Source organism: Meriones unguiculatus, chromosome X (genome assembly GCF_030254825.1).
Source record: "Meriones unguiculatus strain TT.TT164.6M chromosome X, Bangor_MerUng_6.1, whole genome shotgun sequence".
Classification (NCBI taxonomy): domain Eukaryota; kingdom Metazoa; phylum Chordata; class Mammalia; order Rodentia; family Muridae; genus Meriones; species Meriones unguiculatus.
The window spans coordinates 98,106,380-98,131,534 of record NC_083369.1 but is presented as its reverse complement, the minus strand read 5'-3'; the positions used below and the strand labels follow the sequence as shown (position 1 = coordinate 98,131,534).

Genomic DNA, 25,155 nt, shown 5'->3' with positions numbered 1-25,155 from the left:
GCCACTGCACCAGGCTGTCACAGCTATTTTACACATAGGCTGCTAGATTCAGACAGGGTGAGGTGAAATACTTGCTGTACCTTACATTAGCTGCCCAACCTTTCTGAACTTCCTAATAGCAAGGAACCCTACAAAGGCAAAGAATCAAATGCATATGATGTACACAGCAGTTACTCACAGAATATTAGATCACTTCTGACAGCAGACAAGCAGTTGAAGTGCTATCAACTTTGGTAACAATTTATTACACCTCCACAAATACTTGATAGCAAATGAATGCTTCTTTAGACTCAACCAAACTTTAATTTCAAACTTGAATGCCTCACACTCTAGCTTCAACATCTGATTTCATTTTCCCCTTCCAGAACTGACTATTCCTGGAGATAGATGCAATTTAAATTGGGTTCTACTCAGAAGGAATCTGGTTCTGTACCTGAAGGTAGCTTCCCTCTTAAGATCTTGGTCCTACAAAATGCCTTCTCTCTGCCTGCTTGCTACCTATACAACCTATTGCTGGGTAGGAAGGGGCTACCAGTCAGATGATGCTGAAAAACTTCTATTAGTCAGACCAAGATACTGCCTACCCATTTCAGAAGTCCTTGTACTCAATGTTCTTTGACACCCTCCAGAGGGCAGAAGAGAGAAAGATTCAGACTGAGGAGTCAAAGCTCAAACACTGAGGTCCAACTGAGCCCAAGGGAACTGTCTTCTATTCCACAATTCAAAAATTCCCAACATTAATAAGGAGAATATTTTCAGTGACACTTGAACTGCATTTGCATTATCATTTCACTTTCTTCTCTGTATTAGTGTGTTCCACTTAACATCATTTGGGATCATTAGGATGAAGATACAATAGGTTTTGTCTCTGTGTACTTTTCAATATGTAGACTATAACTGTGGCTTCGATCAGACATAAAGCAGACTGTGTCAACAATACTGTACAACGCAAAAAGTAAAAACAGAAGGACAGCCAAACACCAGGTAAATGTGATGACAGCAAACTAATCTAAAACAAAACTGAAATACTTTAGGGTATAACCTTTCAAATAAATCATGCTAATTTTATCCTATTCTGAGAAATTAGGAATGTCATTTTGATTCTGGAATAAACCAGACATGTCATTTTAGTGACCTTTAAGACATTTGAGGTTTAACGAAAGTATTCTGGTCATAGACACCGATGACCTTATCATTACTTTCAGCCAAGCTTAAAGTGTCCCCAAGTTGCTAATCAATTGAGTGAATCATATAAAAAAAATAAAATGCAGAGACAATGGCTGTTTAAATAAACTTAAATAACCAGTCGAATCAATTAAAATGGATGATCTCACAGATTCATTGTTTCCTTTCAGATGCTTTGGAGGTGGTTGTCATGGCAACCATCCCTTAATCATGTTTTTCAGGATAATAACCTCTTCCACCTAAGAAATCAGAGGGGTGAACTCCAAGTATCCCCATTTATTAGAAACATTTGTGATGGTAACCAGTAGGCTCCAACCTCTCATTCACCCTACTGTTACTTATTTCCCGTACTTGTGTTAATTTAGGCGTCTGAAACACTGGCATATGTGCCATTCAAAACATACTTTCAATGTTGCCATAAAATACAATAATAAATATAGCTGAAATGTCTGCTGGTGCCTTTCCTCTAGAAGAACTGAAAATAATTTATTCAGAATGGTTCAGATAAGAGATGCCTTATTTTAATAATTTCTACATAAGACTTGCAACATAACCAGTTATTCAGTAACATTAATAAGCAAAAAATTTAAATGTTTATTTATTATGTATAAAATGTTCTGCCTGCATGTATACATACACTCAAGAAGAGGACACCAGATCTCACTATAGATGGTTACAAGCCACCATGTGTTTGCTGGGAATTGAACTCAGGACCTTTGGAGGAGCAGACAGTGCTTTTAACCACTACGCCATCTCTCCAGGCCTGCAAAGAAAAAACTTAAGTATATTTTTAGTTATATAAATGTAACACAGTCCAAGTTTTGATTTCTAGGTAACATTAGGTATATGCTATATCTGGTAATATGCTCTTATACTCTAGAAAAACATTTATTACATACAATTTTCTACATTTATTTATGCATTTATCCATGCCTTTAATCCCAGCTTTCAGGAGGCAGAGGCAGGTGAGTCTCTGAGTTTGAGGCCAGCCTGGTCTACAAAGTGAGCCCGAGATAGCCAAGACTACACAGAGAAACCCTGTCTAGAAAACTCATGCCCCTCCCCCACATAACACAGAAATTTGCACACCATCATTGTGGATGGCCACGCTCATCTCCTCTGTATTGTCCCAATTCTACTATACATTCACATTTGTTTTAGTTTGGGAGTGTGAGGAGGTACACTGATACATGAGTGTGCACACAGAAGTTGATACCTGGTACCTTCCTTAGTCACTCTCTGCTTTGATCTTTTGAGACAGAGTCTCAATGAACTCAGAGCTCACCAACTGGCTAGAGTAGGTAGTCAGCGATTCAGGGATCCTTCTGTCTCCATTCTCCCTAGCACTGGTATTGCAGACTGTAGCCCTGCCTAGATTTTTTACATGAGTTCTAGAGATCCAAACTTGGGTCAACATGCTCGTGTGGCAAGCATTATACACTGAACTATCTCCTCAATTCTTCCACATTTAAGTACTCATAATAGTCTTCACTATTTAAGGGAAAGTGTCACCACTATTCAGTTTTGGGAAAGCTCGATTTTCTTTTTTAAAGGCATTTGCTGAATGTGCTACACATTTAAATTTACATTCAGTACAGATTTTTCTGCAGATTTTATTTCATTCATTCAAAAACTAAAAAGTGCAGATTTCCCAAAGTTAGAACAATAAGCCATTTTTACACTTTGCATTGGGATAAATGTGAACCTGTTTTAATAGGTTTTTAAAGCAGTTAATAAGATGTCTTTCCTCTAAACCAGCAAAACTTGGAAGAGTGAAAAGTACTCCTTTTCCAAGGAGTACTTTTTTTTTTCTTCATTCCAAGACTAAAGATTGAGGAGCTCTTTCCACAGCCATGGTTTCATGCAAGTCTCAGGGACCTCTGGCCAAGAGAGAATAAGAAAATATATTTGTCCATTTTTATCATGTTAAAATATTAATAATATTTACAAATTACAAGAGCCATTAAAATAGAAGATAGGGAACTAGACCTATTAGGTAGGCACTAGGAAAAAATGCATACAACAGAACAAGTCAAATGGCGAAATCCAGCAAGAAAAATGGAGTGACAAATATCTGCTAAAGTCAAAAGTTAAAACCTTGACGTTCTTGTCCTTTGCCCTAATGTTCAATGATATTTTTGTTGTGTTTTAAAAATAAGAAGATTGATGTTCTTTCAATGACCACTACAGTGGCTCCCAAATAAAACAAATGATAAAACAAAAATTCACTTAATTGACTGAGAGGCTTGAATTAGTCATTGCCAAGTTTACAACTTTCCCACAACTACAAGCATTCTTTCATTTAAACAAACAAATGAAAAAAAAAAACAGCACCTTTCTACTCTAATACACTCTGGGTAGCTTTTTAGACATGTATAATTTCTATTTACGTAACTCTCTGTAGACCACTCCCCAAATTAGGGCTAGACGAAAGTCGTAAAGGACAGAAGACTGTATAGCACACATGTGACATTTCTGACAACTGCACTAGAGCACTGGGTCCTTCTGGATGCATGAGAGCAACTCCTACACCACAGTCCCTCCCCATGACCACCACTAGATCCCACCTATTCTTCATGAACAATAGTTCAGACATTTTCTTATCATTTCTACTGTCCCAGCTCTATCTGTTTAACTGCAGACTGATTACATCACCAGACTTTTAACCTTTTAAAAAAAATATATGACTATGTGTTTTGCCTGCATGTGTGCCTCTGAACCACCTGTGTACCTGGTGCCACAGACACTAGGATAGTATCCCCGGAAGCCAGAGTTAGAGATGGTTGTGAGACCCCATGTGGGTGCTGAAAATTAAACCCAGGTTCTGCAAGAGCACCTAATGATCTTAACCACTGAACTATTTCTCTAGTTCCTCATCAGACTTTTAAATGTTAGGCAAAATCTCTTTTTCATGTAGCTGTCAGAATAATCTTTCCAATTTTTTATCACCTCAAATGTTTTCTCTAAAAGGAAAGCCTCCTTCTGCCAAGGTCTTTACAAGTCCTTTCTTGGGGAGTCTAGCTCAGCTTCCACAGCCCTGGTTTTGGTGAACCAACCTCATCACCTCTAGAGTTCTACGCCAATTAGGAACCACAGACACTACCCTCTAAACCAATGACTCTCAAGACCATCTGCATTTGGGGAGCCAGTGAAACTAGGGATATATGGGTTCTGCTATATAGTTTGAATATGCCCCCTCCAAAATCCAGGTGTTGAAACTTATGGCCAGCATGACATTTATTTCTAGCTGGACCCTTTAAGGAATCCAAGCACAGAGACTCACTCCTCCCTCTTGGATGAAATTAAGGATCATATAAAAGGGTTCCACTGCAGTGCTGAGCCCTCTAGCCTTTCTGCCGTCCCCTTCATGGGGTGCCTTTTCCAGTGCTCTAAACGCGCCATGACCTTCCCTTCCTCCATTTCCTCTAACAGTTCTCCTGACCTTCCTTGGTGCAAGACTGAGTATTCCCACATTTTCTGAAGTTCATTTTTAAGGTAAGCAACAAGACAGCATGAAGAGATAGGTAAGGCCTTGAGTTGACTTAATCAAGGATGAAACTCTGGTGAGTCAGATTAGGTTCCTTTACAAAAGCGCTGACAAGAGTTCATGTCTACACTTCCCACTTTTCTTCGTGTGACAATCAAATTATCCTTTCATTCTGGAGGGTGCAGCATCAAGGTGTCATGTTGTAAGTGGTAAGCACTACTCACCAGACAATGAATCTGTTGCCACCTTCATTATGGAGAGTATTCAGCCTCCAAAATGGTGAGAAATAAACGTCTGCTCTTTTTAAGTCTCCCAGTCTTGGATATTCTGTTAGAGCAATATAGAACAACACAGTGCCCTATTCCCAACAAAGTTACCTAAGATGAATCAATCTTATGTGTAGCCAAAGTAGAAACTCACTGCCTCAAGTTCGTATAGCTCATAGTAGTCACAGTTTGCTGGATATCAGAATTACCTGATGGGGACCCTTGTTCTAACAAAGGTGGTGAAGCCCCATCCTTAGCACTTCTAATTCAGCCAGATTGGGTAGAGCTCATGAACTTTAATTTCTAGCAAGATTCTAGGACATAGATGGTAAAGCTCTATGCTCTGTGTCCAAGGATCTCATGTGGAGAAGGACTGTTGTGTATTTATAGTGAGTATGATAAGATATAAACACATGCCATACAACAAATGGTAATTATTATACAGAAAGATTAAATAGCCCTTCTCTGGAATCTTTTTTTTTTTTAAGATACTGCCTGTCTATGTAGCTTTGTCTGTCCTGGAACTCACTAGGTAGACTAGAGGTAGATCGCCAACCTGTGCCTCTCAAGTGCTGGGGTAAAAAAGCATGTGCCACCATGCTCAGCCCCTTCCCTGAAATCTTAAAACTACTGTTATTTCAGATTGGGTTTCCCCCCAGATTTTGAAATATTTGTGTGGACTTTATCCTTAAGAATCCTTAATCTGAAATATGAAATGTCCCAATACCAGAGCAGTTAGGGATATTTAACCTTGTACATCTGGTTTAGACAAAAGAGAATGTAGCATCCTCTGAAATATCCAGAAAATTGTTTGTTGTTTTTTTTGTTTTTGTTTTTTGTTTTTTGGTTTTTTTCGTAAACTGAAACCTAAGTGGAAGAATTATTTTCCCAGAAAATCAAATGGTCTTCTGGGTAAGGTTCAAAATTCCTCACCCCCTGCTCCACCCAGTTCAATACTCTTTCTACCACATCCTTGCTGTATTGCTAACAGCATCTTCAATTATAATGAACACTCCTTGCCTGGGGATATTGATTTTACTAGTCTCCCTAGCATGCAGCACACCCTTGTGTATGTGTCTGAGAGTAAGCACTGACGAAGCATTTGTTGGTTTCCCTTTATGATGTACTCAGCCCCATTCTTGTCAGAAACTGGGATCATCAAGTTGCATACTGGCCAGCAGGCAGCTTTACTGAAGTCAATTAGCCACAGAGTAAATCCTTCGTATCCACATGTGTGCTGCCACTGCCTGCTATAGGAATAATGACAAATAGATAAAGAAAATGTGTGGGGGTCTGAAACACGGCAGGGATAACTAAGATTACAAGGTGTCAAAATTTCTGCTTTCAAATGCCCTGTCAGAAAACCTTTACAAAATGCCCACCATGTAATTCTGAAAAAAGTACTACAGCAATAAAGTCCTGAGTGTTAGAAAATTATATATAGTGAGTGCACTGGTAGTTTTGGCATACCAGCTAAGCTTTTTGTCATGCAGGAGGTCTCCTTGCTAAACTTTAACCACACTAAGGATAACCACATCAAAATAACCACACTAAGGATAAAGATGAAATAAAGGGAAGGGGAAGCTAAGAGGTGCCAAAACATGGCAAGAAGCAAGTGAGTAACCATCGAGGGTACAAGAAGATGCTGTCACATACCCACCCTGTGCCAATGCCATTATCTTTCCTAGCCATTACAAGTAAAGCAGACCCTCCACATCCACAGGTTGCACACACACAGACTAAACCAACTTTGCATGGAAAATGATCTTAATAGACTACTGTATGCATGTGTAGTATGTAAATTTTCTCTTGTAATTACCCCAAACAGTGTGACAATAGTTACAGAGCACCTTTATTACCTTAGGTGTTGTGAAGAACATAGTTTAAAATATACAGAAGAACACTCACAGTTCATATGCATGTACACACTCCACTTTTAATTATATTAAGAGACTTGGGTATTGCAGACTCTTGCATTCTAGGAGTAGGGTCTTGGAACTGAACTTTCAACACCTCGCACTGGTGTGGTACATTTGCTACAACTCCTGGGACAATAATAATACATTATTATGAGTTAAGTGTCTTCTTCTCTGTAAGTTGCTTTGTGCCATGCAAAAAGCTTTGTAAGCTTTGACAAGTGTTGAGGGGGAGTTAATATCTTTTCAGTACACTCTGAAGAACACTAAATATATATAACTCAAGAGCATTTAACTGTTTAAGCATTGTTAAAGAAAGCATCACCAGGATATTATAAAATCTTTCTTTAGTTTTACTGATTCATTGTTCGAAGACTGTTGTGATGCAGCCCAGGAAATACATTGTTTTAGTTCTCTAAATACCAGCCATTCAGGCCTTTACAACCTGCAGTGTGGCTCCAAACTTGAAAGGAGTTTCAGTTTTATTGGATCACAACATGAAAAGGCGGAAACACAGCTACGAAGATGCTAAGATTCCTGTTGGCTGTCCACTCTCTATGGAGACATTTATGAAGATGGCTTTTTTAAGAGACACAAGCAGCAGTGCAGAAGTAACATGAGGAGACAGGAAAGACACATCAAGAGAAAACCAGGAAGGAAGACAGAGAGGGCAGCCACAGGGCACAGCAGGAGTGGCAGGGAGTGGGTATAGACCAGGGTCACAACAATCAACACAGTGACAGCAAAACACTTCCTGACTTTTTAATTTTTCTGACAGTAAGAAAGGGATGGATTGCAACTGACTACAGTAGCTCCTAACTTCCCCTAATAATTATTCACTTAATTCAATAATACAGATGAAATAAGACAACTAAATAAACCAAAAGCAAAAAATATATAAATAGAGTGTGAAATCTACACACAGAGAGCCCCAAATCAGCTCCAAATCTATTGGAAGGATCATGGGTTTTCCTATAAAATGACTTTGTATCTGTCTATGCGTACCTGAAGATATAGATGTGTCATTTCACATTTCAGGCAATGCCATGCTACATGTATTCCAATCCTGATTATAACTGTGTGTGCCATCACACTCAGCTAGCTCTTTTAATTAAAAAAAAAAAAAAGGTGTTGGTGATCCAAACTCAGATCGTCATGCTTGTACAGCAAATATACCACTAACTAAGCTATCTTCCCAGCCCCTTTTCTATTTAGGTAGATAAGTACTTACCATTTTGTTTCAACTTCCTTCACTATTCAGTATAAGATGCTCTATGGTTATTAGCTATTACACTTATTAGTTATTAACAACAGGCTGTACTGCACATGCCATCTAAGTCTGTAAAAGTACATTCTGATGTTTGTACAATAACAAAAATCTCCTGACACATTTCTCAGAAAACATACCAATCATTTAGTAACAAAATTGTATATAAATAAACACCTTTTTTTATTTTTTTGTTTGGGTCAAAATTTCAATTGTTTCTTTTCCTGGGTTTTTGTTTGTTTATGTTTGTTTGGCAGTGCTGAGGTTAAATTGGGAGCTCTGTGAAGTTTTTAAAGCTTTTAAAGGAATCTTTTATTTTTTAATATGTGCATTACAGGAAACAAAACACAAGAATCCAAGAACTAGGTCAGCCAGTCACAAGCAGCTCAGCTCGGTGTGTCCTTCTAGATCCTGTAAGTGTACATACACTTAGGTAATTGAGATTACACAGGAACTACCATGCTTTCCCCCACAGCATGAATATTCACCAACTAAAAGCCCCACGCTACATAAGTATTTTGATAACCAAGAATACACCATGACATCTCAATCTGTCAGACAAAATTGTAATCCTGGCTTCCTTGGCTTTCTGAACTTAAGGCACGTGCTCTCCCACTAGCTACAGCCTCAACCCACTTCTCTTTAGGAGAAATATGTAAGAATATACACTGCCCTTCTATTTAACAGAATTGCTTCTCTTTTGGCTGTAATTTTCCTTCAGTCCAAATATGTAAAGAAACTATTTGCTAAGTAGTTTTCTGAGGTAATCAAGAAAATGTTTCAGAAAAGCCACACCTAGAATTCCTCTGTAATATTACTTTGCTTTAAATACAGAGAACAAGATTACATCTTGGATATGAATGTGGGTTTTGTATAGAGGAAGACCCACAAACTCCTCCTAATGCTACTTTGGCAAAGGGTTCTTGCACAAAAGCATATACGTAGGTTTGAGGAGCCTAACTATAAGAGTAGTTTCATGAATATATGCATTTCTACAAGTCATCAAATTAGAGATTTTAAATGGCTACCATTTGCTACCTATAAATGGGGATCTTTAAAGTAGGCATTTTTTTATCTACACATGCAGGTATAAACTTCCATCACCTCATTTTCATTTGGAGGCTTGATTTCTTGTCTTCTTTTCTAGATTTTTTTTTTTTTGAAACTGTGTACTGGAAGCTGGCCTCCTGCCTCCACTTTCCCAGTGCTGGGATGACAGGTGTGAACCAACATACTTATCATAGGTTCTTCCCTTACTGTGAAGTATTTGATACACTGGAAAATTCCTTCTCAGTTCTCAAAGGGTGTAAATTTCTTGTGGCAAAGAAAGAACTGGTCTAGGATCTGAAACTACTCTGAACTCACAGTCCTTTACAGGATACATTGTGTTTTATACGGGGGATGGGGGAAGAAGGAAAGAGGGAGAAAGGGGGAGAAGAAGAGAAAGAGAAAGAGTTGAGGAATAAGAATTCTGACCATTCAAAATCATCAAATTTATAATTTATGTTTCTCTACCTATTTTCCTCCCCTCTCTCCTGTATATCAGTTTCTGGCAAGCCTGTAGAGAAATTCCCTCCAGTGCCCCAAGCCACATGAAAGTGAAGATGACTGACTACACTTACAGGCAGATGCTAGAGATCAGCTCCACAAACAAAAATGGGGCAGAGAACTAGTCAACTCGACCTTCCTAACAAATCATACATCTCAGACTGAACAGGAGCCAACAGCCTTAACCTAAAGTGAATGACAAGATTTCCTAACTTTCAAGCACAGTTAGCTTTATTCTTCCTCATCAAAGCAATGCTCTCTACAAAACTTCTGTATTCCCAGATACCATCTCTTTGAGAAAGAAAATATACATTTAAAGCTGGGCATGGTAGCTCATGTCTTTAGCCCAACACTCAGGAATGCAGAGGCAGGAGGATCTCTGTGAGTTTGAGGCCAGCCTGGTCTACAAAATAGGCCCACAGCCAAGGCTACACAAAGAAATCCTATCTTGAAACACACACACACACACACACACACACACACACACACACACACACACAACCATGTGACTCCAGGTTTAGCAACTTACACCCAAGTTCCCAACAACAGAGAAGTTGAGGCAGAAGGACCTCTGTGAATCTAAAGCTAGCTTAGGCTTCACAGTGACACCCTGTCTCAAAACAAAAAATAAAAAATAAAATTACAACTTCATGGATACTACAAATTCCTTTTATTAGAATGTCTCGGGAACTTAGAATACATATGCTGTGTTTTATGTCGGCAAATAAAACATAACTTTGACAAACCTGTTACAAAGTGCTGGTCACTTGCTGATGATGCACCATATTCAAAGGCTTCATGAAAATACACCCCTAAGTCAAAGGGATCATTTCCTCCTTTGTTCCATTCAGCCCTCAGCAGTATACACACATATTATTATGCACTCTTTTCTGGGTGCTGGTACCCTAGCTATAAAGAAAATTTACTTTGCATTTACAACGTAACATGTCTAGAGCCTATACCGCCCTCCATATTTGGTTTAGTCTGTTCTGTCAATGGCATTTCTCTAATGAGTAATACCGAATTTTCTCACCTTCCCACTAACCTGAAAATCATCCAAAGTGGAGAGCCAGACCTAGCCCAGTCAATCAAATGTAAGCACAGCAATGGCAAATGTGGATAAGAGAAATGCAGATGCTGTGGCTGGTAAATGTGCTGCAGGGATGATCCTGAGGAAAGGGAAGTGGGCACAGTGAGACGGGCTGACAAAAGTTACCATGAGGATAAAGACATGCAGCGAACATACAGACAGAAGAGCACCAAAATAATAATGTCTTCATGCAGGGCAAAAGGAAGGAACCGTAAAGAACTTTATAATTATATTTTTTAAGAATCACTTACTGTGTGTCTGTGCGTGTGTGTGTGTGTGTGTGTGTGTGTGTGTGTGTGTAGGTACATACAAATTTAACTGTAGTTGACCACAGAGCCCAGAAGAGGGTTTGAAGCCCTTGGAGCTGGATTTAGAAGTGGCTGTGAACCAGTTGCCTGACATGTGTGTTGGGAGTTGAACCCAGATCTGCTGGAAGAATTGCACGTGCTTTTAACTGTTGAGCCATCTCTCCAGGCCTAAGAATTTATTTTTATCAAGATTTACTTATTCTTGTTTTATGTACAGGATTGTTTCACCTGAATATACGTGTATTACATAAGTGCCTTGTGCCCGAGGAGGCCAGAAGAGGGCATTCAATCCCCTGGGACTACAGTTACCAAACCCAGGTCCTACGCAAGAGCAACAAATGCTCTTAACCACTGATCCCTCTTTCCAGCCCCACCTCCAGGAACTTTTTTTTTTGTCAGATTAAAATAAAATGTGTGTATATGTATCTGCATGGGTTCATTAATGACTGTACTGCCAAAATCTACAACTTAATCTCCTACCTGAATCTAAGACAGATATAAAATTTCAAACCTTTCACAATTAGAACAGATGTCTCATTTTATAAAAGATTTTTTTTTTCATGGAGAAGCCTTAATTGTGGTCTTCCAGGCTACCGTGTCCAATGAGACATGAAGTTGCCTTTTATTTTTATACTTACTGGCATAATTGACAAGCCTGGGTCTAGCCAAGTAGGCTAGTCTGGCAGGCCAGTGGGTCCTCCTCCCCAGGGCATTCTTACAAGTTTCACCAGAACCCCCATCTATCTAAAATTAGTGGGGTGAATCTGGGGAATGTAGGCCAGTGGCAGTGCACTGGGATGCATGCACAAAACCAGTTTCTATACCTCACACATCAAAGACTAAAATAAAGCACTGGCAGTGAGGTGAGGAGCATGTATGCCTGCACACAGTGGGTGGTTAGCACTTGGCTGATTGCTGAGGTCACAATCAGGATATTATCGTAATCACAATCTATGGCTGATAGTCCTATGTGAAAATCAAAACATATATTTTATCTAAATAACAGTTCTTTTCTTCCAGCTCCCTGACCCTGAAGAATCATGGTTAAAAATATTTTCCATAAAAAAATAAAAACATTATATATTAAAAAAATATTTTCCAACTTAAAGTAAATAAAATGAAACACAAAAATCCTTTTCTGCCCATGCACACGCACACACACACACAAACACACACACACAAATGCTTTCCAGAAAAAATATGACTGTCTGTAATCCACCATATAAACAAATTGAACGAAAAGAACCACATGATCATCTCTAGATGCCAAAAAAGCATTTGACGAAATCCAACACCCGTTCATGTTTAAAGTTTTGGAGAGATCGGGAACACAAGGCACATATCTAAACATAGTAAAGGCAATATGCAGCAAGCCTATAGCAAACATCAAACTAAACGGAGAGAAACTTAAATCAATCCCACTGACATCAGGGACAAGGCAAGGCTGCCCACTCTCTCCATATCTCTTCAACATAGTTCTTTAAGTCCTTACTAGAGCAATAAGACAACTAAAAGAGATCAAGGGGATATAGATCGGAAAGGAAGAAGTCAAAGTATCACTATTTGCAGATGATATGATAGTATACCTCAGTGACCCCAAAAATTCTACGAGAGAAAGCCTTCAGCTGATAAACAACTTCAGCAAAGTGAGTGGCTGGATACAAAATTAACTTTAAAAAAAATTCAGTAGCCCTCCTATATACAAAAGACAAACAGGCTGAGAAAGAAATTATGGAAACAATACTTTTCACAATAGCCAGAAATAACATAAAGTACCTTGGTGTGCCTCTAACCAAGGAAGTGAAAGACCTGTTCGAAAAAAAAAAAAAAAAAAAAAAAAAAAACTTAAAATCTCTGAAGAAAGAAAATGAAGAAGATATCAGAAAATGGAAAGATTCTCATGCTCATGGATCAGTAGGATTAACAGTGAAAATGGCCATCCTGCCAAAAGCAATCTACAGATTTAATGCAATTACAATCAAAAATACAAACACACTTCTTTACAGAACTTGAAAGAACAATTCTCAGTTTCATATGGAAAAACAAAAAACCCAGAATAGCTAAAACAATCCTGTACAATAAAAGATCGTCTGGGGGTATCTCCATCCCTGATCTCAAGCTGTACTACAGAGCAATAGTAATAAAAACTGCATGGTACTGTCACAGAAGCAGGATGGTGGATCAATGGAATCGAACAGAAGACCCAGAAATAGACCCACACACCTACGGAAACTTAATTTTTGACAAAGAAGCCAAAACTATACAATGGAAAAAAGATAGCATCTTCAACAAATGGTGCTGGTCTAACTGGATATCTATAAGTAGAAAATGCAAATAGATCCATATTTATCACCCTACATAAAACTAAAGTCCAAGTGGATTAAAGACCTCAACACAAAACCAGATACACTAAATTTGTTAGAAGAAAAAGTGGGGAAGATCCTTGACCTTGTTGTCACAGGATACAACTTCCTTAACAGAACACCAACAGCACAGGCTCTAAGATCAACAATCAATAAATGGGACCTCATGAAACTGAAAAGCTTCTGTAAAGCAAAGGACAATGTCATCAGAATAAAACGACAGCCTTCAGACTGGGAAAAGATCTTCACCAACACTTCATCTGAGAGAAGGCTAATATCCAGAATATATAAAAAACTTAAGAAGTTAAACACCAACAAACCAAGTAATCTGATTAAAAACTGGCAGAGCTAAACAGAGAATTCTCAACAGAGGAATATCAAATGGTAAAGAAACACTTAAAAGAAGTATCAACATCCTTAGTCATCAGGGAAACGCAAATCAAAACGACACTGAAATTTCACCTTACACCCATCAGAATGGCTAAGTCCAAAAACTCAAGGAATGATGCATGCTGGAGAGGTTGTGGAGAAAGGGGAACCCTCCTCCATTGCTGGTGGGAATGTAAACTTGTACAATTACTTTGGAAATCAATCTGGCGCTTTCTCAGAAAATTAGGGATAGTGCTACCTCAAGATCCAGCTATACCACTCCTAGGCATATATCCAAAAGATGCCCCACCATTCAATAAGGAAATTTGCTCAACTATGTTCATAGCAACTTTATTTATAGTAGCCAGAATCAGGAAAAAATCTAGATGTCCCTCAGCAGAGGAATGAATACAGAAATTGTGGTACATTTACACAATGGAATACTACACAGCAGTTAAAAACAAAGAAATCATGAAATTTGAAAGAAAATTGTGGGAACTAGAAAAGATCATCCTGAGTGAGGTAACCCAAAGCAGAAAGACATATATGGTATATACTCACTTATAAGTGGATATTAGCCGTTTATTATAGGATAGACATAGTAAAATCTATAGTCTAAGGAAGCTAAACAACAAGGAGGACCCCAGGGAAGAGGCTGAAAGTCAGAAGGGCAAACAGGATAGACATTGGAAGTAGGAGTATAGAAGGAACAGGACAGGAGCCTTCCACAGGGGACCTCGGAAAGACTCTACCTACCAGGGTATTGAAGGAGATACTGAGACTCATAGCCAAACTTTGAGCAGAGTGACAGAAACCTTGTGGAAGAACAGGGAGATAGAAAGACCTAGAGGGTTAGGAACTCTACAAAAAGACCAACAGAGCCAAAAAACCTGAGCCCAGGGGTCCTGTAGAGACTGATACTCCAACCAATGACCTTGCCTGGCGAGGACCTAGACCCCTTATTCACAGGAAGCCCATAGGCTACTCAGTTTCCAAGTGGGTTTCCTAGTAAGGAGTACAGGGGCTGTCTCTTGATATGAATTCATTGGCCAGCTTATTGATCACCTTCCTCTGCGGGCTGCAGCCTTCCCAGGCCAGAGAAAGATGATGCAGCCAGCCTTAATGAGACCTGATAGGCTAGTGTCAGATAAAAGGGGAGGAGGTCCTCCCTTATCAGGGGACTAGGGAAAGGTCATAGGGGTTGCAACTAAGAGTAGAAGAGGGGGCTGGAGAGATGACTCAGTGGTTAAGAGTGCTGTTTGCTCTTCCAAAGAACCCAGGTTCAATTCCTAGCACCCAGATGGCAGTTCACAACTGTCTGTAATGCCAATTTCAAGGGATCTGACACCTTCACACTAAATGTACATAAAATAAAAATTAAATAAATTATAAAAAAAACAAAAAAAAATAATTTAAAAAGTTTAAAAAAAGAGTAGAAGAGGGAGGTGGTTACAGCAGGGATACAAAGTGAAAAGAATGCAATTAATTAATTAAAAAAACAAAATATAATTGTCATGGGGCTGTATTTTTAATTTCTCCTCTTTTTATGCTCTAAAACAAAATACATCAAAAGTTAAGATAAATATTTAGCTGTCAAAACAAAACATCCCCAAATGGAAAACACAAATATGTATCTGATGTTTATTATAAAAACAATTTCCATGCAAATGTTCAAATTGCATAAAAAAAGAAAACCAGATTCTGTCATTAGTGAGTTCTATAAGGCAGTTCTAAGGAAGGAAAAAGGAAAGTTGCTGAATCGATGCCAGTGTAGATAATGTCCAGGTTTGTCCTAAAAATTTCTTCCTATCTGATTGGCCTGCTCTTTGATCACCTCCCCCTGAGGGGGGAGCAGCCTTTCCAGGCCACAGAAGATGACAATGCAGCCACTTCTGATGAGAACTGATAGACTAAGATCAGAAAGGAGAGGAGGACCTCCCCTATCAGTGGACTTGGGGAGGGGCATTCGTGAAGAAGCAGGAGGGAGGGTAGGATCGGGAGGGGAGGAGGGAGGGGCTTAGGGGGGATACAAAGTGAATAAAGTGTAATTAATAAAAGTTAAATAAAAAATTAAAAAAAGAAATTTCATCCTAAAAATTTCAAGTAAGTAAAGACAGTAACGTTCTCTAAAATAAACACTGCAGCCTTTTGGGGTAGACATCTAGACCAAATTCCATGTTGAATTCAATTCTCATCAGATGAACAGAGAACAAATATTCACCTCCTTACTCTCAAATTCAGTACAGCAAAATCCACTGGCAACACTTGCTGCCTCTAAAATTTCTTTTAATCCAGGATCAAACTACTCTCCTCTCTCTCTACCAGGTACCTCAACTCACCACCAACCTTTATGACAGAGACAGTGGCTCAAATCTCAACTCTGTCACTTATCATTTGTACAGCCTTGGGTCTCTTCTGTTATTTTTTTTCAAGATGTGGTTTCTCTGTGTAGCCCTGACCAGGCTAGACTGGGACTCAGAGATCTGCCTGCTTCTGCCTCATAAGTGCTGGGATTAAAGAAGAACAATACCATGCCTGGCCCCACCCTCATCTTCTTATCTAGGATGTGGACAGCTTCATGAGTCTGTAAAACTAAGGGGATCAAATCAGATCAGGGTGTCACCCCAATTAGCGTACTTCCTGAAATGCAGTGGAAATAATGTTGGTTCCCTATTCCCCCTTTCCTTCTTTCCTTGGTACAAACAAACTCTAAGCCTGGCCAGATAGATTTATCATTCCTGATTTTAATTCATTTCAAGCAAGCTCAACGGTATTTAAGACATACAGCAATTTTCATTTTTTTCAAGACCACATTCTATTTTTGTTATAAAGAATTTACAAATGAAAAAAAAGTCTACATATACTGATGGACTTGTATAACATTTAAATTTTTGTGAGTTATGATTTTTGAATGGTGCCCACCACATCCGAGACCATGAATTTCAGAAGATTTTCATCTCCGCTGCTAAGGCTAACTGGCAGTGAGACCCAAGGGAATTTATTTTACCTCTCTAAACCTAGTTCCTCATTTACCAAATAAGAGAAATATGTAATGTATGCAAGTACCTGGAACAGAGCACTATAAACACAAGCTGTTATTTTAATTATTTGGTTTGGTGTGCAGGAACTAGCCACTTTGAAGTCTAATCAAATGAGCTCAGCCAAGTGCTCTACAGGGTCACATGAACACACTGCTATTGTCCTTTCCTCTCCTGGAATTATGTGTTCCTGTGTTTGCAGAGGAAATTACCTCAGCCTCGGCATTAGTGAAACTTCAGGCTGGACACGTCTGTGCTGGGGTTGCTGCCCTATGAGTTCTAGGATATTTAAGCAATATCCCTGGCCATTGGGACTAGATTCCAGGAAGTGCATCTGGAAAAAAAAAAAAAAAAAAAAATCTCCTGGGCATTGTCCGATGATCGATGTGTGGCAAATTCCCTGTGGATGAAAATCACTAGTCTGGCACATTCCACAAACAGAAGGATCCTCCAAGATCTCAGAGGGCACCCTGCAGAAGATCAAAGGTTTAGCAAGCTAGTATTAAATACTATTCCTTTTCTGAACTCTCACCCATAACCAAACATAATTCAAAATTGACCACAAAAAAATAACTTGGGGGCCTCAATTTGCTAACAGAAAACATTTTAAATCACAGGAAGGGAGGTTGGTCATCCACTTTTCACTACTCGAAACAATAATGAAAAGATAAATTTAGCCACACCTTTAATCCCAGCACTCAGACACAGAGGCAGGCAGATCGCTGTGTGTTCAACAGCAGCCTGGTCTACACAGTGAGCTCCAGGACAGCCACGGCTACATAGTGAGACCCTGTCTCAAGAAAAGAAAATAAGAACAGTGAATTTAAACATCAATAAATCTGATGTGCTATGTAATTTGTAGAAAATATACATTGTATATATGTATCAACTTCTCATGATGTACTCCATAAATACAAACAATTATATTGTCTAATTTAAAAAGAGAAGGATAGGCACAGTGGTACATGCCTATCTTCCCAGCAATCAGGAGGCAGAGGCAGGAGAATTGAGAGTTGGGGATTAGACTGAAGTACAGGAGACCTTACCACAAACAATAATAATAATAATAACAAAAAATTTTAATGAGAAAATACCATAGATTATAAGACACAATCTTTCAATATTCATGGAAGATTGGTTTCAGAAATTACCTATAGATAGCAAAATTCACAGATGATCAAGTCTTCCATATAAAATGATCAAGTATTTACATATAACCTACAGACATTTTTCCATATACCTTAAATCATCTTAAATTACTTAAGATATTCAATACCACGTGAATGCTATATAATTTTCGTACAACAAAGGAAAGTCTATAAATGCTCAATAAAGATGTCAACTTTGTAAATATTTCAACAATAGAATGGTTGAATCTGAGGCTATTTTTTTCTGAAATAATAAATTATGTCTCAAAACAAAGTTACTGCAAAGAAATTATTTCTCTATTTGCAAGACTGAAGAATTTTTAATGTAGTCACAGTTACTATGTGGATATTCAAAAAACTCCAGACAGCTCTTAGTTATTCACATCAGATTAACTGTCAATACTTTACTTCTCTATAATTGCAGCAGAAAGGCAGCAGCCACTTCTTATATACTTGGTATCTGGGCACCAGGTACAAGAGCCTCCATCATCTGTAAATGTTTGTTGGAGAAAAAGGATTGGTCATATATTTTACTTAATTAGGCACTGTTCTGGCAGAGAGAGGGGGAGAGAGAAGTCAAGGAGGGAGAGAGTGGTGATCCTGTTGCTCTGTTCAACAGGAGCTGGAAGAAGAAGAAGAAAAATAAACTCTTAAAAATAAGTACAACATACTCCTTTTTATCCCAAATTCAAACAACTGGGTAGTTCAGTTAACAATAACAAAAAAAAAAAAAAAATGTGTAGACAAAAGTTAAGGAAAGCAGCCAATGAGATAACAACTAAAGTTCAAGCAAGCAGGAACATTTGCTCAACTTCCACAAGGTTATAAAAGCCAATGCTGCTGGCAGCAGAAGGGGGGAAGAGGGAGGAGTGAGAAGGAAGAGGAGAAACAGGAGGAAGAGATTAGAAAAACAGGGAGATTAGCTGCCATGCCTTTAACAAATTATTTGTTTTAATGTCTAAACTTGGGCTAGGGATGTAGCCCCATGATAAAGGCGCCTGCTCTGCAAATGTGAGGCCCTGGGTTCCATCCCTAGTGCTACAACAAATGAATGAGTGAATGAATATCCAAGCTGAAGTTGTTATGGTGAGTTTCTCACACAAAGGCTTGATTTACAAGTTACTTTTCAAATAGACAGCTAGTGAAATCTTTGAGAATATTCAGAACAATTATTTCATCATACTGTTAATTTCTGAAAGTTCTTCATCTTTTTTTTCCTCCCATCTTATAACAGGCTCTGAAAAAAGCTAAGGGAAAGACCCTTTTTGCTCCTTTTGTTTAGACAGAAACTTAAGGCACCTTTTCCCACCAACACACTGCTCTGCTCCTCATAAGAAATTTTTACCACTTTCAGTATTCTTATTCTTCACAGAGAAAATAACAAGCTTAACGTTATATTGTGAAAACATGCTCTTTCTCACAATCGCAATGGTGCAGAACAAACATCACATAAACGGTAGAACGGTACACACAGCAACCTAAGTCAACACATTTTGGTAATCAAGTAGACCAATGCTCTACTTCTGCTTCAACAGTTCTAGTTTTAACATTTGCAATAAACAAAGTCAATATTTTATCCAAATGATCCATTCACTTAATATATATTAAATTATCTCCAATGAACTCATACAAGAGGTGTTTTACCAATTAGCACATTACACTATTTTGTTTCATCCCCAAATCTAGACTTGCTTAAAAATGTTTTCCTTCTCCAAAAATAAATAGATAAAATAGATACAGGAATGGAAGCCTAGAATTTCAAAAGCCATGTATGGTTAGAAAATCTATATGGTACTATTAGAATGTATACTTACAGGAGTGGTTTGTACAAACCATGGCCTATTTAACAAATCTCCTGCTGCATAAAGATTCTATTTGCCCTTAAAAATGTTAAATACATGTTTTTAAGGACTGAAGGTAGATTAGATTGGAACCATATGTAACCAAAATAAGAAAGCATTGTAATCTTAGTACATGTTAAGGCCCATAGTTTTTTTAATGCATATTCTTCTTAAGCAAATATGGGCATGAATTTCCAAAGACAAAATTACCAATCCCAAGCCCCTGAATTTTTTTCAAGTGTATGGAATGGGGAGCAGCCTGTTCCTAGGGGTGAGTGAGGATGGGAACTCTTTACCCAATTCCATGTAACCAACAATTTAAACTTGCGCTATTCTGTAAATGTTCTCATTTCCAAGGAACATTACATTTATATTAAAACAGCCTTAGTCAAGATAACAAAAAAAATATTCCCAGTATTCTATAAACTCTCAATACATTTGATAACAGAGAATTACAAGCAATTACAAAATGATATCTCCAATTAGGAAAACTGGATCTATTCCAAATTCAAATCAAAAGAGGCTCAGATCATCCCAATGGCATAATTTAAATAAAGAGTACAGAGGATTACCAGGAAAGACATTTGTCCCACTCTTGCTTCTTTTCTACTACTGAACTCTTGACCTTCAGGAAATTTAAAAACCAAATCTGAAGTCACATTCATACTCTTTCTTGTCTCTTGTTCCCAATGTGCCACCCTAGTTGTGGGGGGGGGGGGGGGTCGCTGTAATCAGAACGAATCCAAGAAACTCAAAAGGCCCAAACGCAGAAAATACAGAGCACACTGTTTCCCTTGGCCTTTCTGATTCAAACCTCTACTAGTTGTGGAAGACTAAGCAATGAGAATTTGAGAATCAGAAACCTCTTTCTCCGAACACAGGACTGCTTTTAGTGAGAATTTCAAGCTTTTTGAAATGGAAAGGTCACACCCAGCAGCTTTCCTATCCCACCAAGCCTCAACCTAAGACCTTCCTCTTGCTTCCATGCAGTAGTTGAAACCCAGTCCCCTCTCCCCACCCCCATTCCCCATATCACCCCACTCCCCTTGGAGAGCAGAACCACGAACAGCCTTCTCCCTCCCTCACCATTCTCCTTGTACTCCCTTACTCCCCCCAACCATCCTCAAAGGAAAAACCATGCAGCTCCCTCAAAATCTACATGAATGAATCAAGCCAGGTTCCACCTTGCTCCCCAGCCTAACAGGCGCCATCCTTAATGGAAAACCAACGAAGTCCCCCCATCGTCATCATCATCCCCTGCTCCTCTCAACCGCTGCTAGCTATTCTTTAAAAAAACGGGGGGGGGGCACCAAAGGTGTCCCCACCTCGCCCAACCCCCACTACCCGCCATCCTGGGTGAGAAAACTAAAAGCTCCTTCCCCTTACTCCCACCCTCCACCCTTGCAGAGGAAACACCCAGAGATGCGACCCCTGCTCTGTATCCCACCTCACAAGGTAGCGAAAGCCCTGGGGAGGAATCCTAGGCACGCACCCTAAGGGACCTTGGAGCCCCAGGTTCTGCAGCCCCCAACATGGGCGAGGCAGCCGAGGCCAGAGGCCACAGGTACCCAAGCCCTGTAGGTCGGCGCAGCCCGAAGCGGCGGCCACTGAGTACAGAGCTGCGGCTCCCCAGGGACACGGGAAGCGCACACAAACGCACGCCGAGGGAAAGCGGGCTTACTGTCTGGGGATGCTCACCCGCACAGCTGTCTAGGCAGCACCAGCGGCCGCTGCTGCCAGCTCCGAGGCCAAAGCGTGGCGGCGACAGCGGCGGCTGCAGACTGAACCCCCTCAGCCGGGCGGTAGATGTAGGGCTTGGGAGGGGCGCACAGGGGAGAGAGGGGGAAGGAGCACGCGCGGGGGCGGGGGCGAGGGCGGGGGCGGAGGCGGCCCACTCGGGGAGGGGCGGGGCAGGGCAGAGCGCGCGTCCGCCTGGGTTCTGCCCGTGGCGCGGGCGCTGCGGTGCGGGGCAGCCCAGTCGGGCAAACACAGTAAAGGGGCGCGGCTGCGTGGGCACCGCCTCATGAGAGGCCACGCTGCCTGCAAAGCACGCACGGGTGTGTGCGGGAGGTGGCTGCCAGCCCGAGGTGGCGAGGCTTCCCGGAGCAGCAACCCCTGATAGCTTCTGAAGGGCACGAGGAGGGCGGGCCAGGGGCTCTCGCCTCCCCCTCCCTCGCGGTCGCGGGCTTTCTCTGGCTGCTGGGGAGTCACGAGTCACTGCAGGCAGCCGCGGCCAGAGCCTGGAAGGTGGGAGCAACAAAGAGAGGCAGCTAAGGTGGCCTCTCTCCTCTCCAGGGGCCTTGCTGATCTGCACACCCCATTACAGCCAGCGATTAGGGACCTCTTGGTTCCCATCACTCTGAGAGACCCACCTCTCCCAGTAATAACACGCTGAACAGAAGGAAAAGAGCCTCTATCCAGGGGGCTTTCCATCATCCCTAAAGCACTCACGGAAGAGCTCCACATAGTGACTCCTTTCACTCCTTCAGTTCAGTGAGCCCTCACCATGGGCCAAGTACTGTGCCACATGCTGTCAGCATCACACAGTTATGATCATCACACACAGTGCAGTTGTGCATGCATTCTGCCTTACTAGTGGAGGAAAGCAGATTATAAACAAGAAAATAATCATAGTTGAATAAACTGCAGGATTAACAGGGGTTGTAAATAATGCGAATAAGAAGGTGGTATTTAATGTAAGCCTTGGAAGGTATAAAAGCAGTACCTTATAAAGAGCCAAAAAAAAAAAAAAAAAACACAAACAAACAAAAAACTTTCCAGACAGGAGGAGAGGCAAGGAGGAGAATCAGACCACGTGGAGGGAAGTTGAAGGACTTGACAAAAAAGGGTTGAAGGAATTGCTGGTGAACTAGAGAAATGTGCTTTGAAATTTTTCCTTTTAACGACGAACAGAAAGGAAAAGGACCAGGATGGATGAGTAGGCTCAAGTAACACTTCAGTTTTCTGTAGTGAATGTGAAAGGTATGAATATTCAGTAGGGAATATCTGGTAAGGCAAGAGAAAGGTTTGTTAAAGGAGTCCAAAGTCTTGATTAAAAAAATAAAAATAAAGGTCAAATAGGAGAGAATTGGTCCTTTATGCAGAAGCAGGTGCTGTTGAGAGGTGGAGGACCTGTGTATTAAGCCAAGCAATGAAAACAGTGCTACTTTTCCCCATGCTTCACAAACTAGGTGATGGCTGATAGCTGTATGCAAAATTCCTTTCTCCCGCTTGCTACCCCAAGCCTAGGTCTCTTTTCTCATTCTGAGCCCTCAGAATCACTAAGGTTTGTTATTTCTGGATTAGGAAAAGAAGTCTCATTACACATTTCTTAAGAAAAGAAGCTGATCTGCCCCAGGTCATCTTGGCAAATCCTTGAACAATTAACTCCATTTCAAGCAGTTACCCTGCATAGCAGCCCTAGGCTCAACCAAAAAGAAATAGCCAAGAGCACTCACACCGGAAAGCTCTGGATGGCTCTGGACAGAGAGCCTGTTACTGGAGATTTTAGGTCAAAGCCTGGGCTCTGGCAGTCCTAACAAGATCAGCTCCACCACCTGTCTCTTGTATGCCTATAAAAGAAGCAAATAATAGTGAAAAACAGAGAAAGGAAGGAGATTTACTCTGTGTAGTCACATTGAGAAGAGGAACAAATAAAGAGCTCTCATGACACCCAAGTCGATCTAACATGAGGATTAGAATTGAGCAGAGAATGAGAAGTATGTGCAGATAAGTAGTGCTGGGTAAATGGTGTGATTTGACCTGTCAGTGACACACCACTAAGCTCTAAGCAGTTCCACAAGACTGTCTGACGGTAAGTTGTCAAAACTATGTGAAATCTCTTCTTGAAAAGCAGGTTCCCCTTTCAACCTTTTCCTTTACCCAGCATGAGATTCTTGGGAAGGTTGTGATTATTTCATTAATCAACTAGCCAAATGGAGGGGCACAAGTGTCTTTAGAACATCTCTTCTGGCAGGAAGTTACAGACCCTTTCTTAAGCAACTTTCTGTTGCTCAGTTGGTATCAGTTGTTTTTCTTTACTTTCTTAATCCTCTTTCCTTTCCTCCTTCCACCCTCACCATCCCTCTGTTTCTCACCTTCTTTAGGGCTTCTTTCTTCCCTGCATTCCTCCCTTTGTAGAAATCCATCAAGCTCCCAGTAAATAGGCCTAAGTCACCAGATGTGCAATGTGGCCCACCTCTAACATCACCCTAGCTGAATCTGCACCCAAAACCAGCCCTGCCTTCCTCTTAACACTTCATCTTCTTGCACTGGAATTCAACCTCTGGAGGTCAAAGAAACAGATTATTTCACTCAAAAGACAGAAGCAAGATGGAAGGAAAGGAATGGTTCAAGTGGTGAGTTTGTGTGAGAACAGTTTTTGTAATGTTCTAGTGTGAAAAACCAAAAAAAAAAAAGATTAGCATAAATTCAGATAGCATAATTTGAGATCTGAGTATGTTTGGCTCTTTATTATTTTTAGAGTAATGCAATAGACATGAGGAAAGAAGTATTCTCACAAGCAAGTAGTTAGTACTAAAAAAAGTTATATTTTTATTATGCTGACAGCCATTATACAATATTCATGCTCTAATTTCTTAACTATGGTCCTAAGCCTAGATCCCCAAGCATGCTCAAGCTAAGATATGCGTGACACCTAAAGAAGCTAAACAAGAAAGAGGACCATTGGTAAGATGATCAATCCTCACTCAGAAAGGCAAACGGGATGGACATTGGAAGAGGGAGAAAACAGGAAACAGGACAGGAGCCTACTTGGTGAGGGCTTCTGAAAGACTCTACCCAGCAGGGTATCAAAGCAGATACTGAGACTCATAGCCAAACTTTAGGCAGAGTGCAGGGAATCTTATGAAAGAAGGGGGAGATAGAAGGAGCTGGAGGGGACAGGAACTCCACAAGGAGAGCAACAGAACCAAAAAATTTGGGCCCAGGGGTCTTTTCTGAGACTGATACTCCAACCAAGGACCATTCATGGTGATAACCTAGAATCCCTGCACAGATGTAGCCCATGGCAGCTCAGTCTCCAAGTGGGTGCCCTAGGAATGGGAACAGGGACTATCTTTGACATGAACTCTGTGGCCTGCTCTTTGATCACCACACCCCCCCCGGAGGGGGGAGCAGCCTTGCCAGGCCACAGAGTAAGACAATGCAGCCAGTCCTGATGAGACCTGATAGACTAGGGTCAGAGGGAAGGGGACTGGGGGAGGGGGAGGGGGAAGGGAGGAAATGAGGGAGGGTGGGGCTGGGAGGGGATGAGGGAGGGGGCCACAGCCTGGATACAAAGTGAATAAACTGTAATTAATAAAAAATA

General features: G+C 40.4%; 1 protein-coding gene across 9 annotated transcripts in view; it reads right to left on the bottom strand.

Moving 5' to 3' along the window:
* Fhl1 (four and a half LIM domains 1) overlaps nt 1-21,681 on the bottom strand; it is a 63,548-nt gene extending 41,867 nt beyond the window's left edge. For 2 of the 9 annotated variants that reach the window (XM_060375744.1, XM_060375739.1), the window contains exon 1: nt 21,525-21,681. The gene's annotated coding sequence lies outside the window, so the exon portion shown is untranslated. Of the gene's footprint in view, nt 1-17,049; nt 17,172-17,520; nt 17,608-21,273; nt 21,295-21,318; nt 21,440-21,524 lie in introns of those variants that run through there. The other 7 variants (XM_060375745.1, XM_060375740.1, XM_060375741.1 and 4 more) reach the window with 7 other exon arrangements.
* Nucleotides 21,682-25,155: the final 3,474 nt, after the last annotated feature.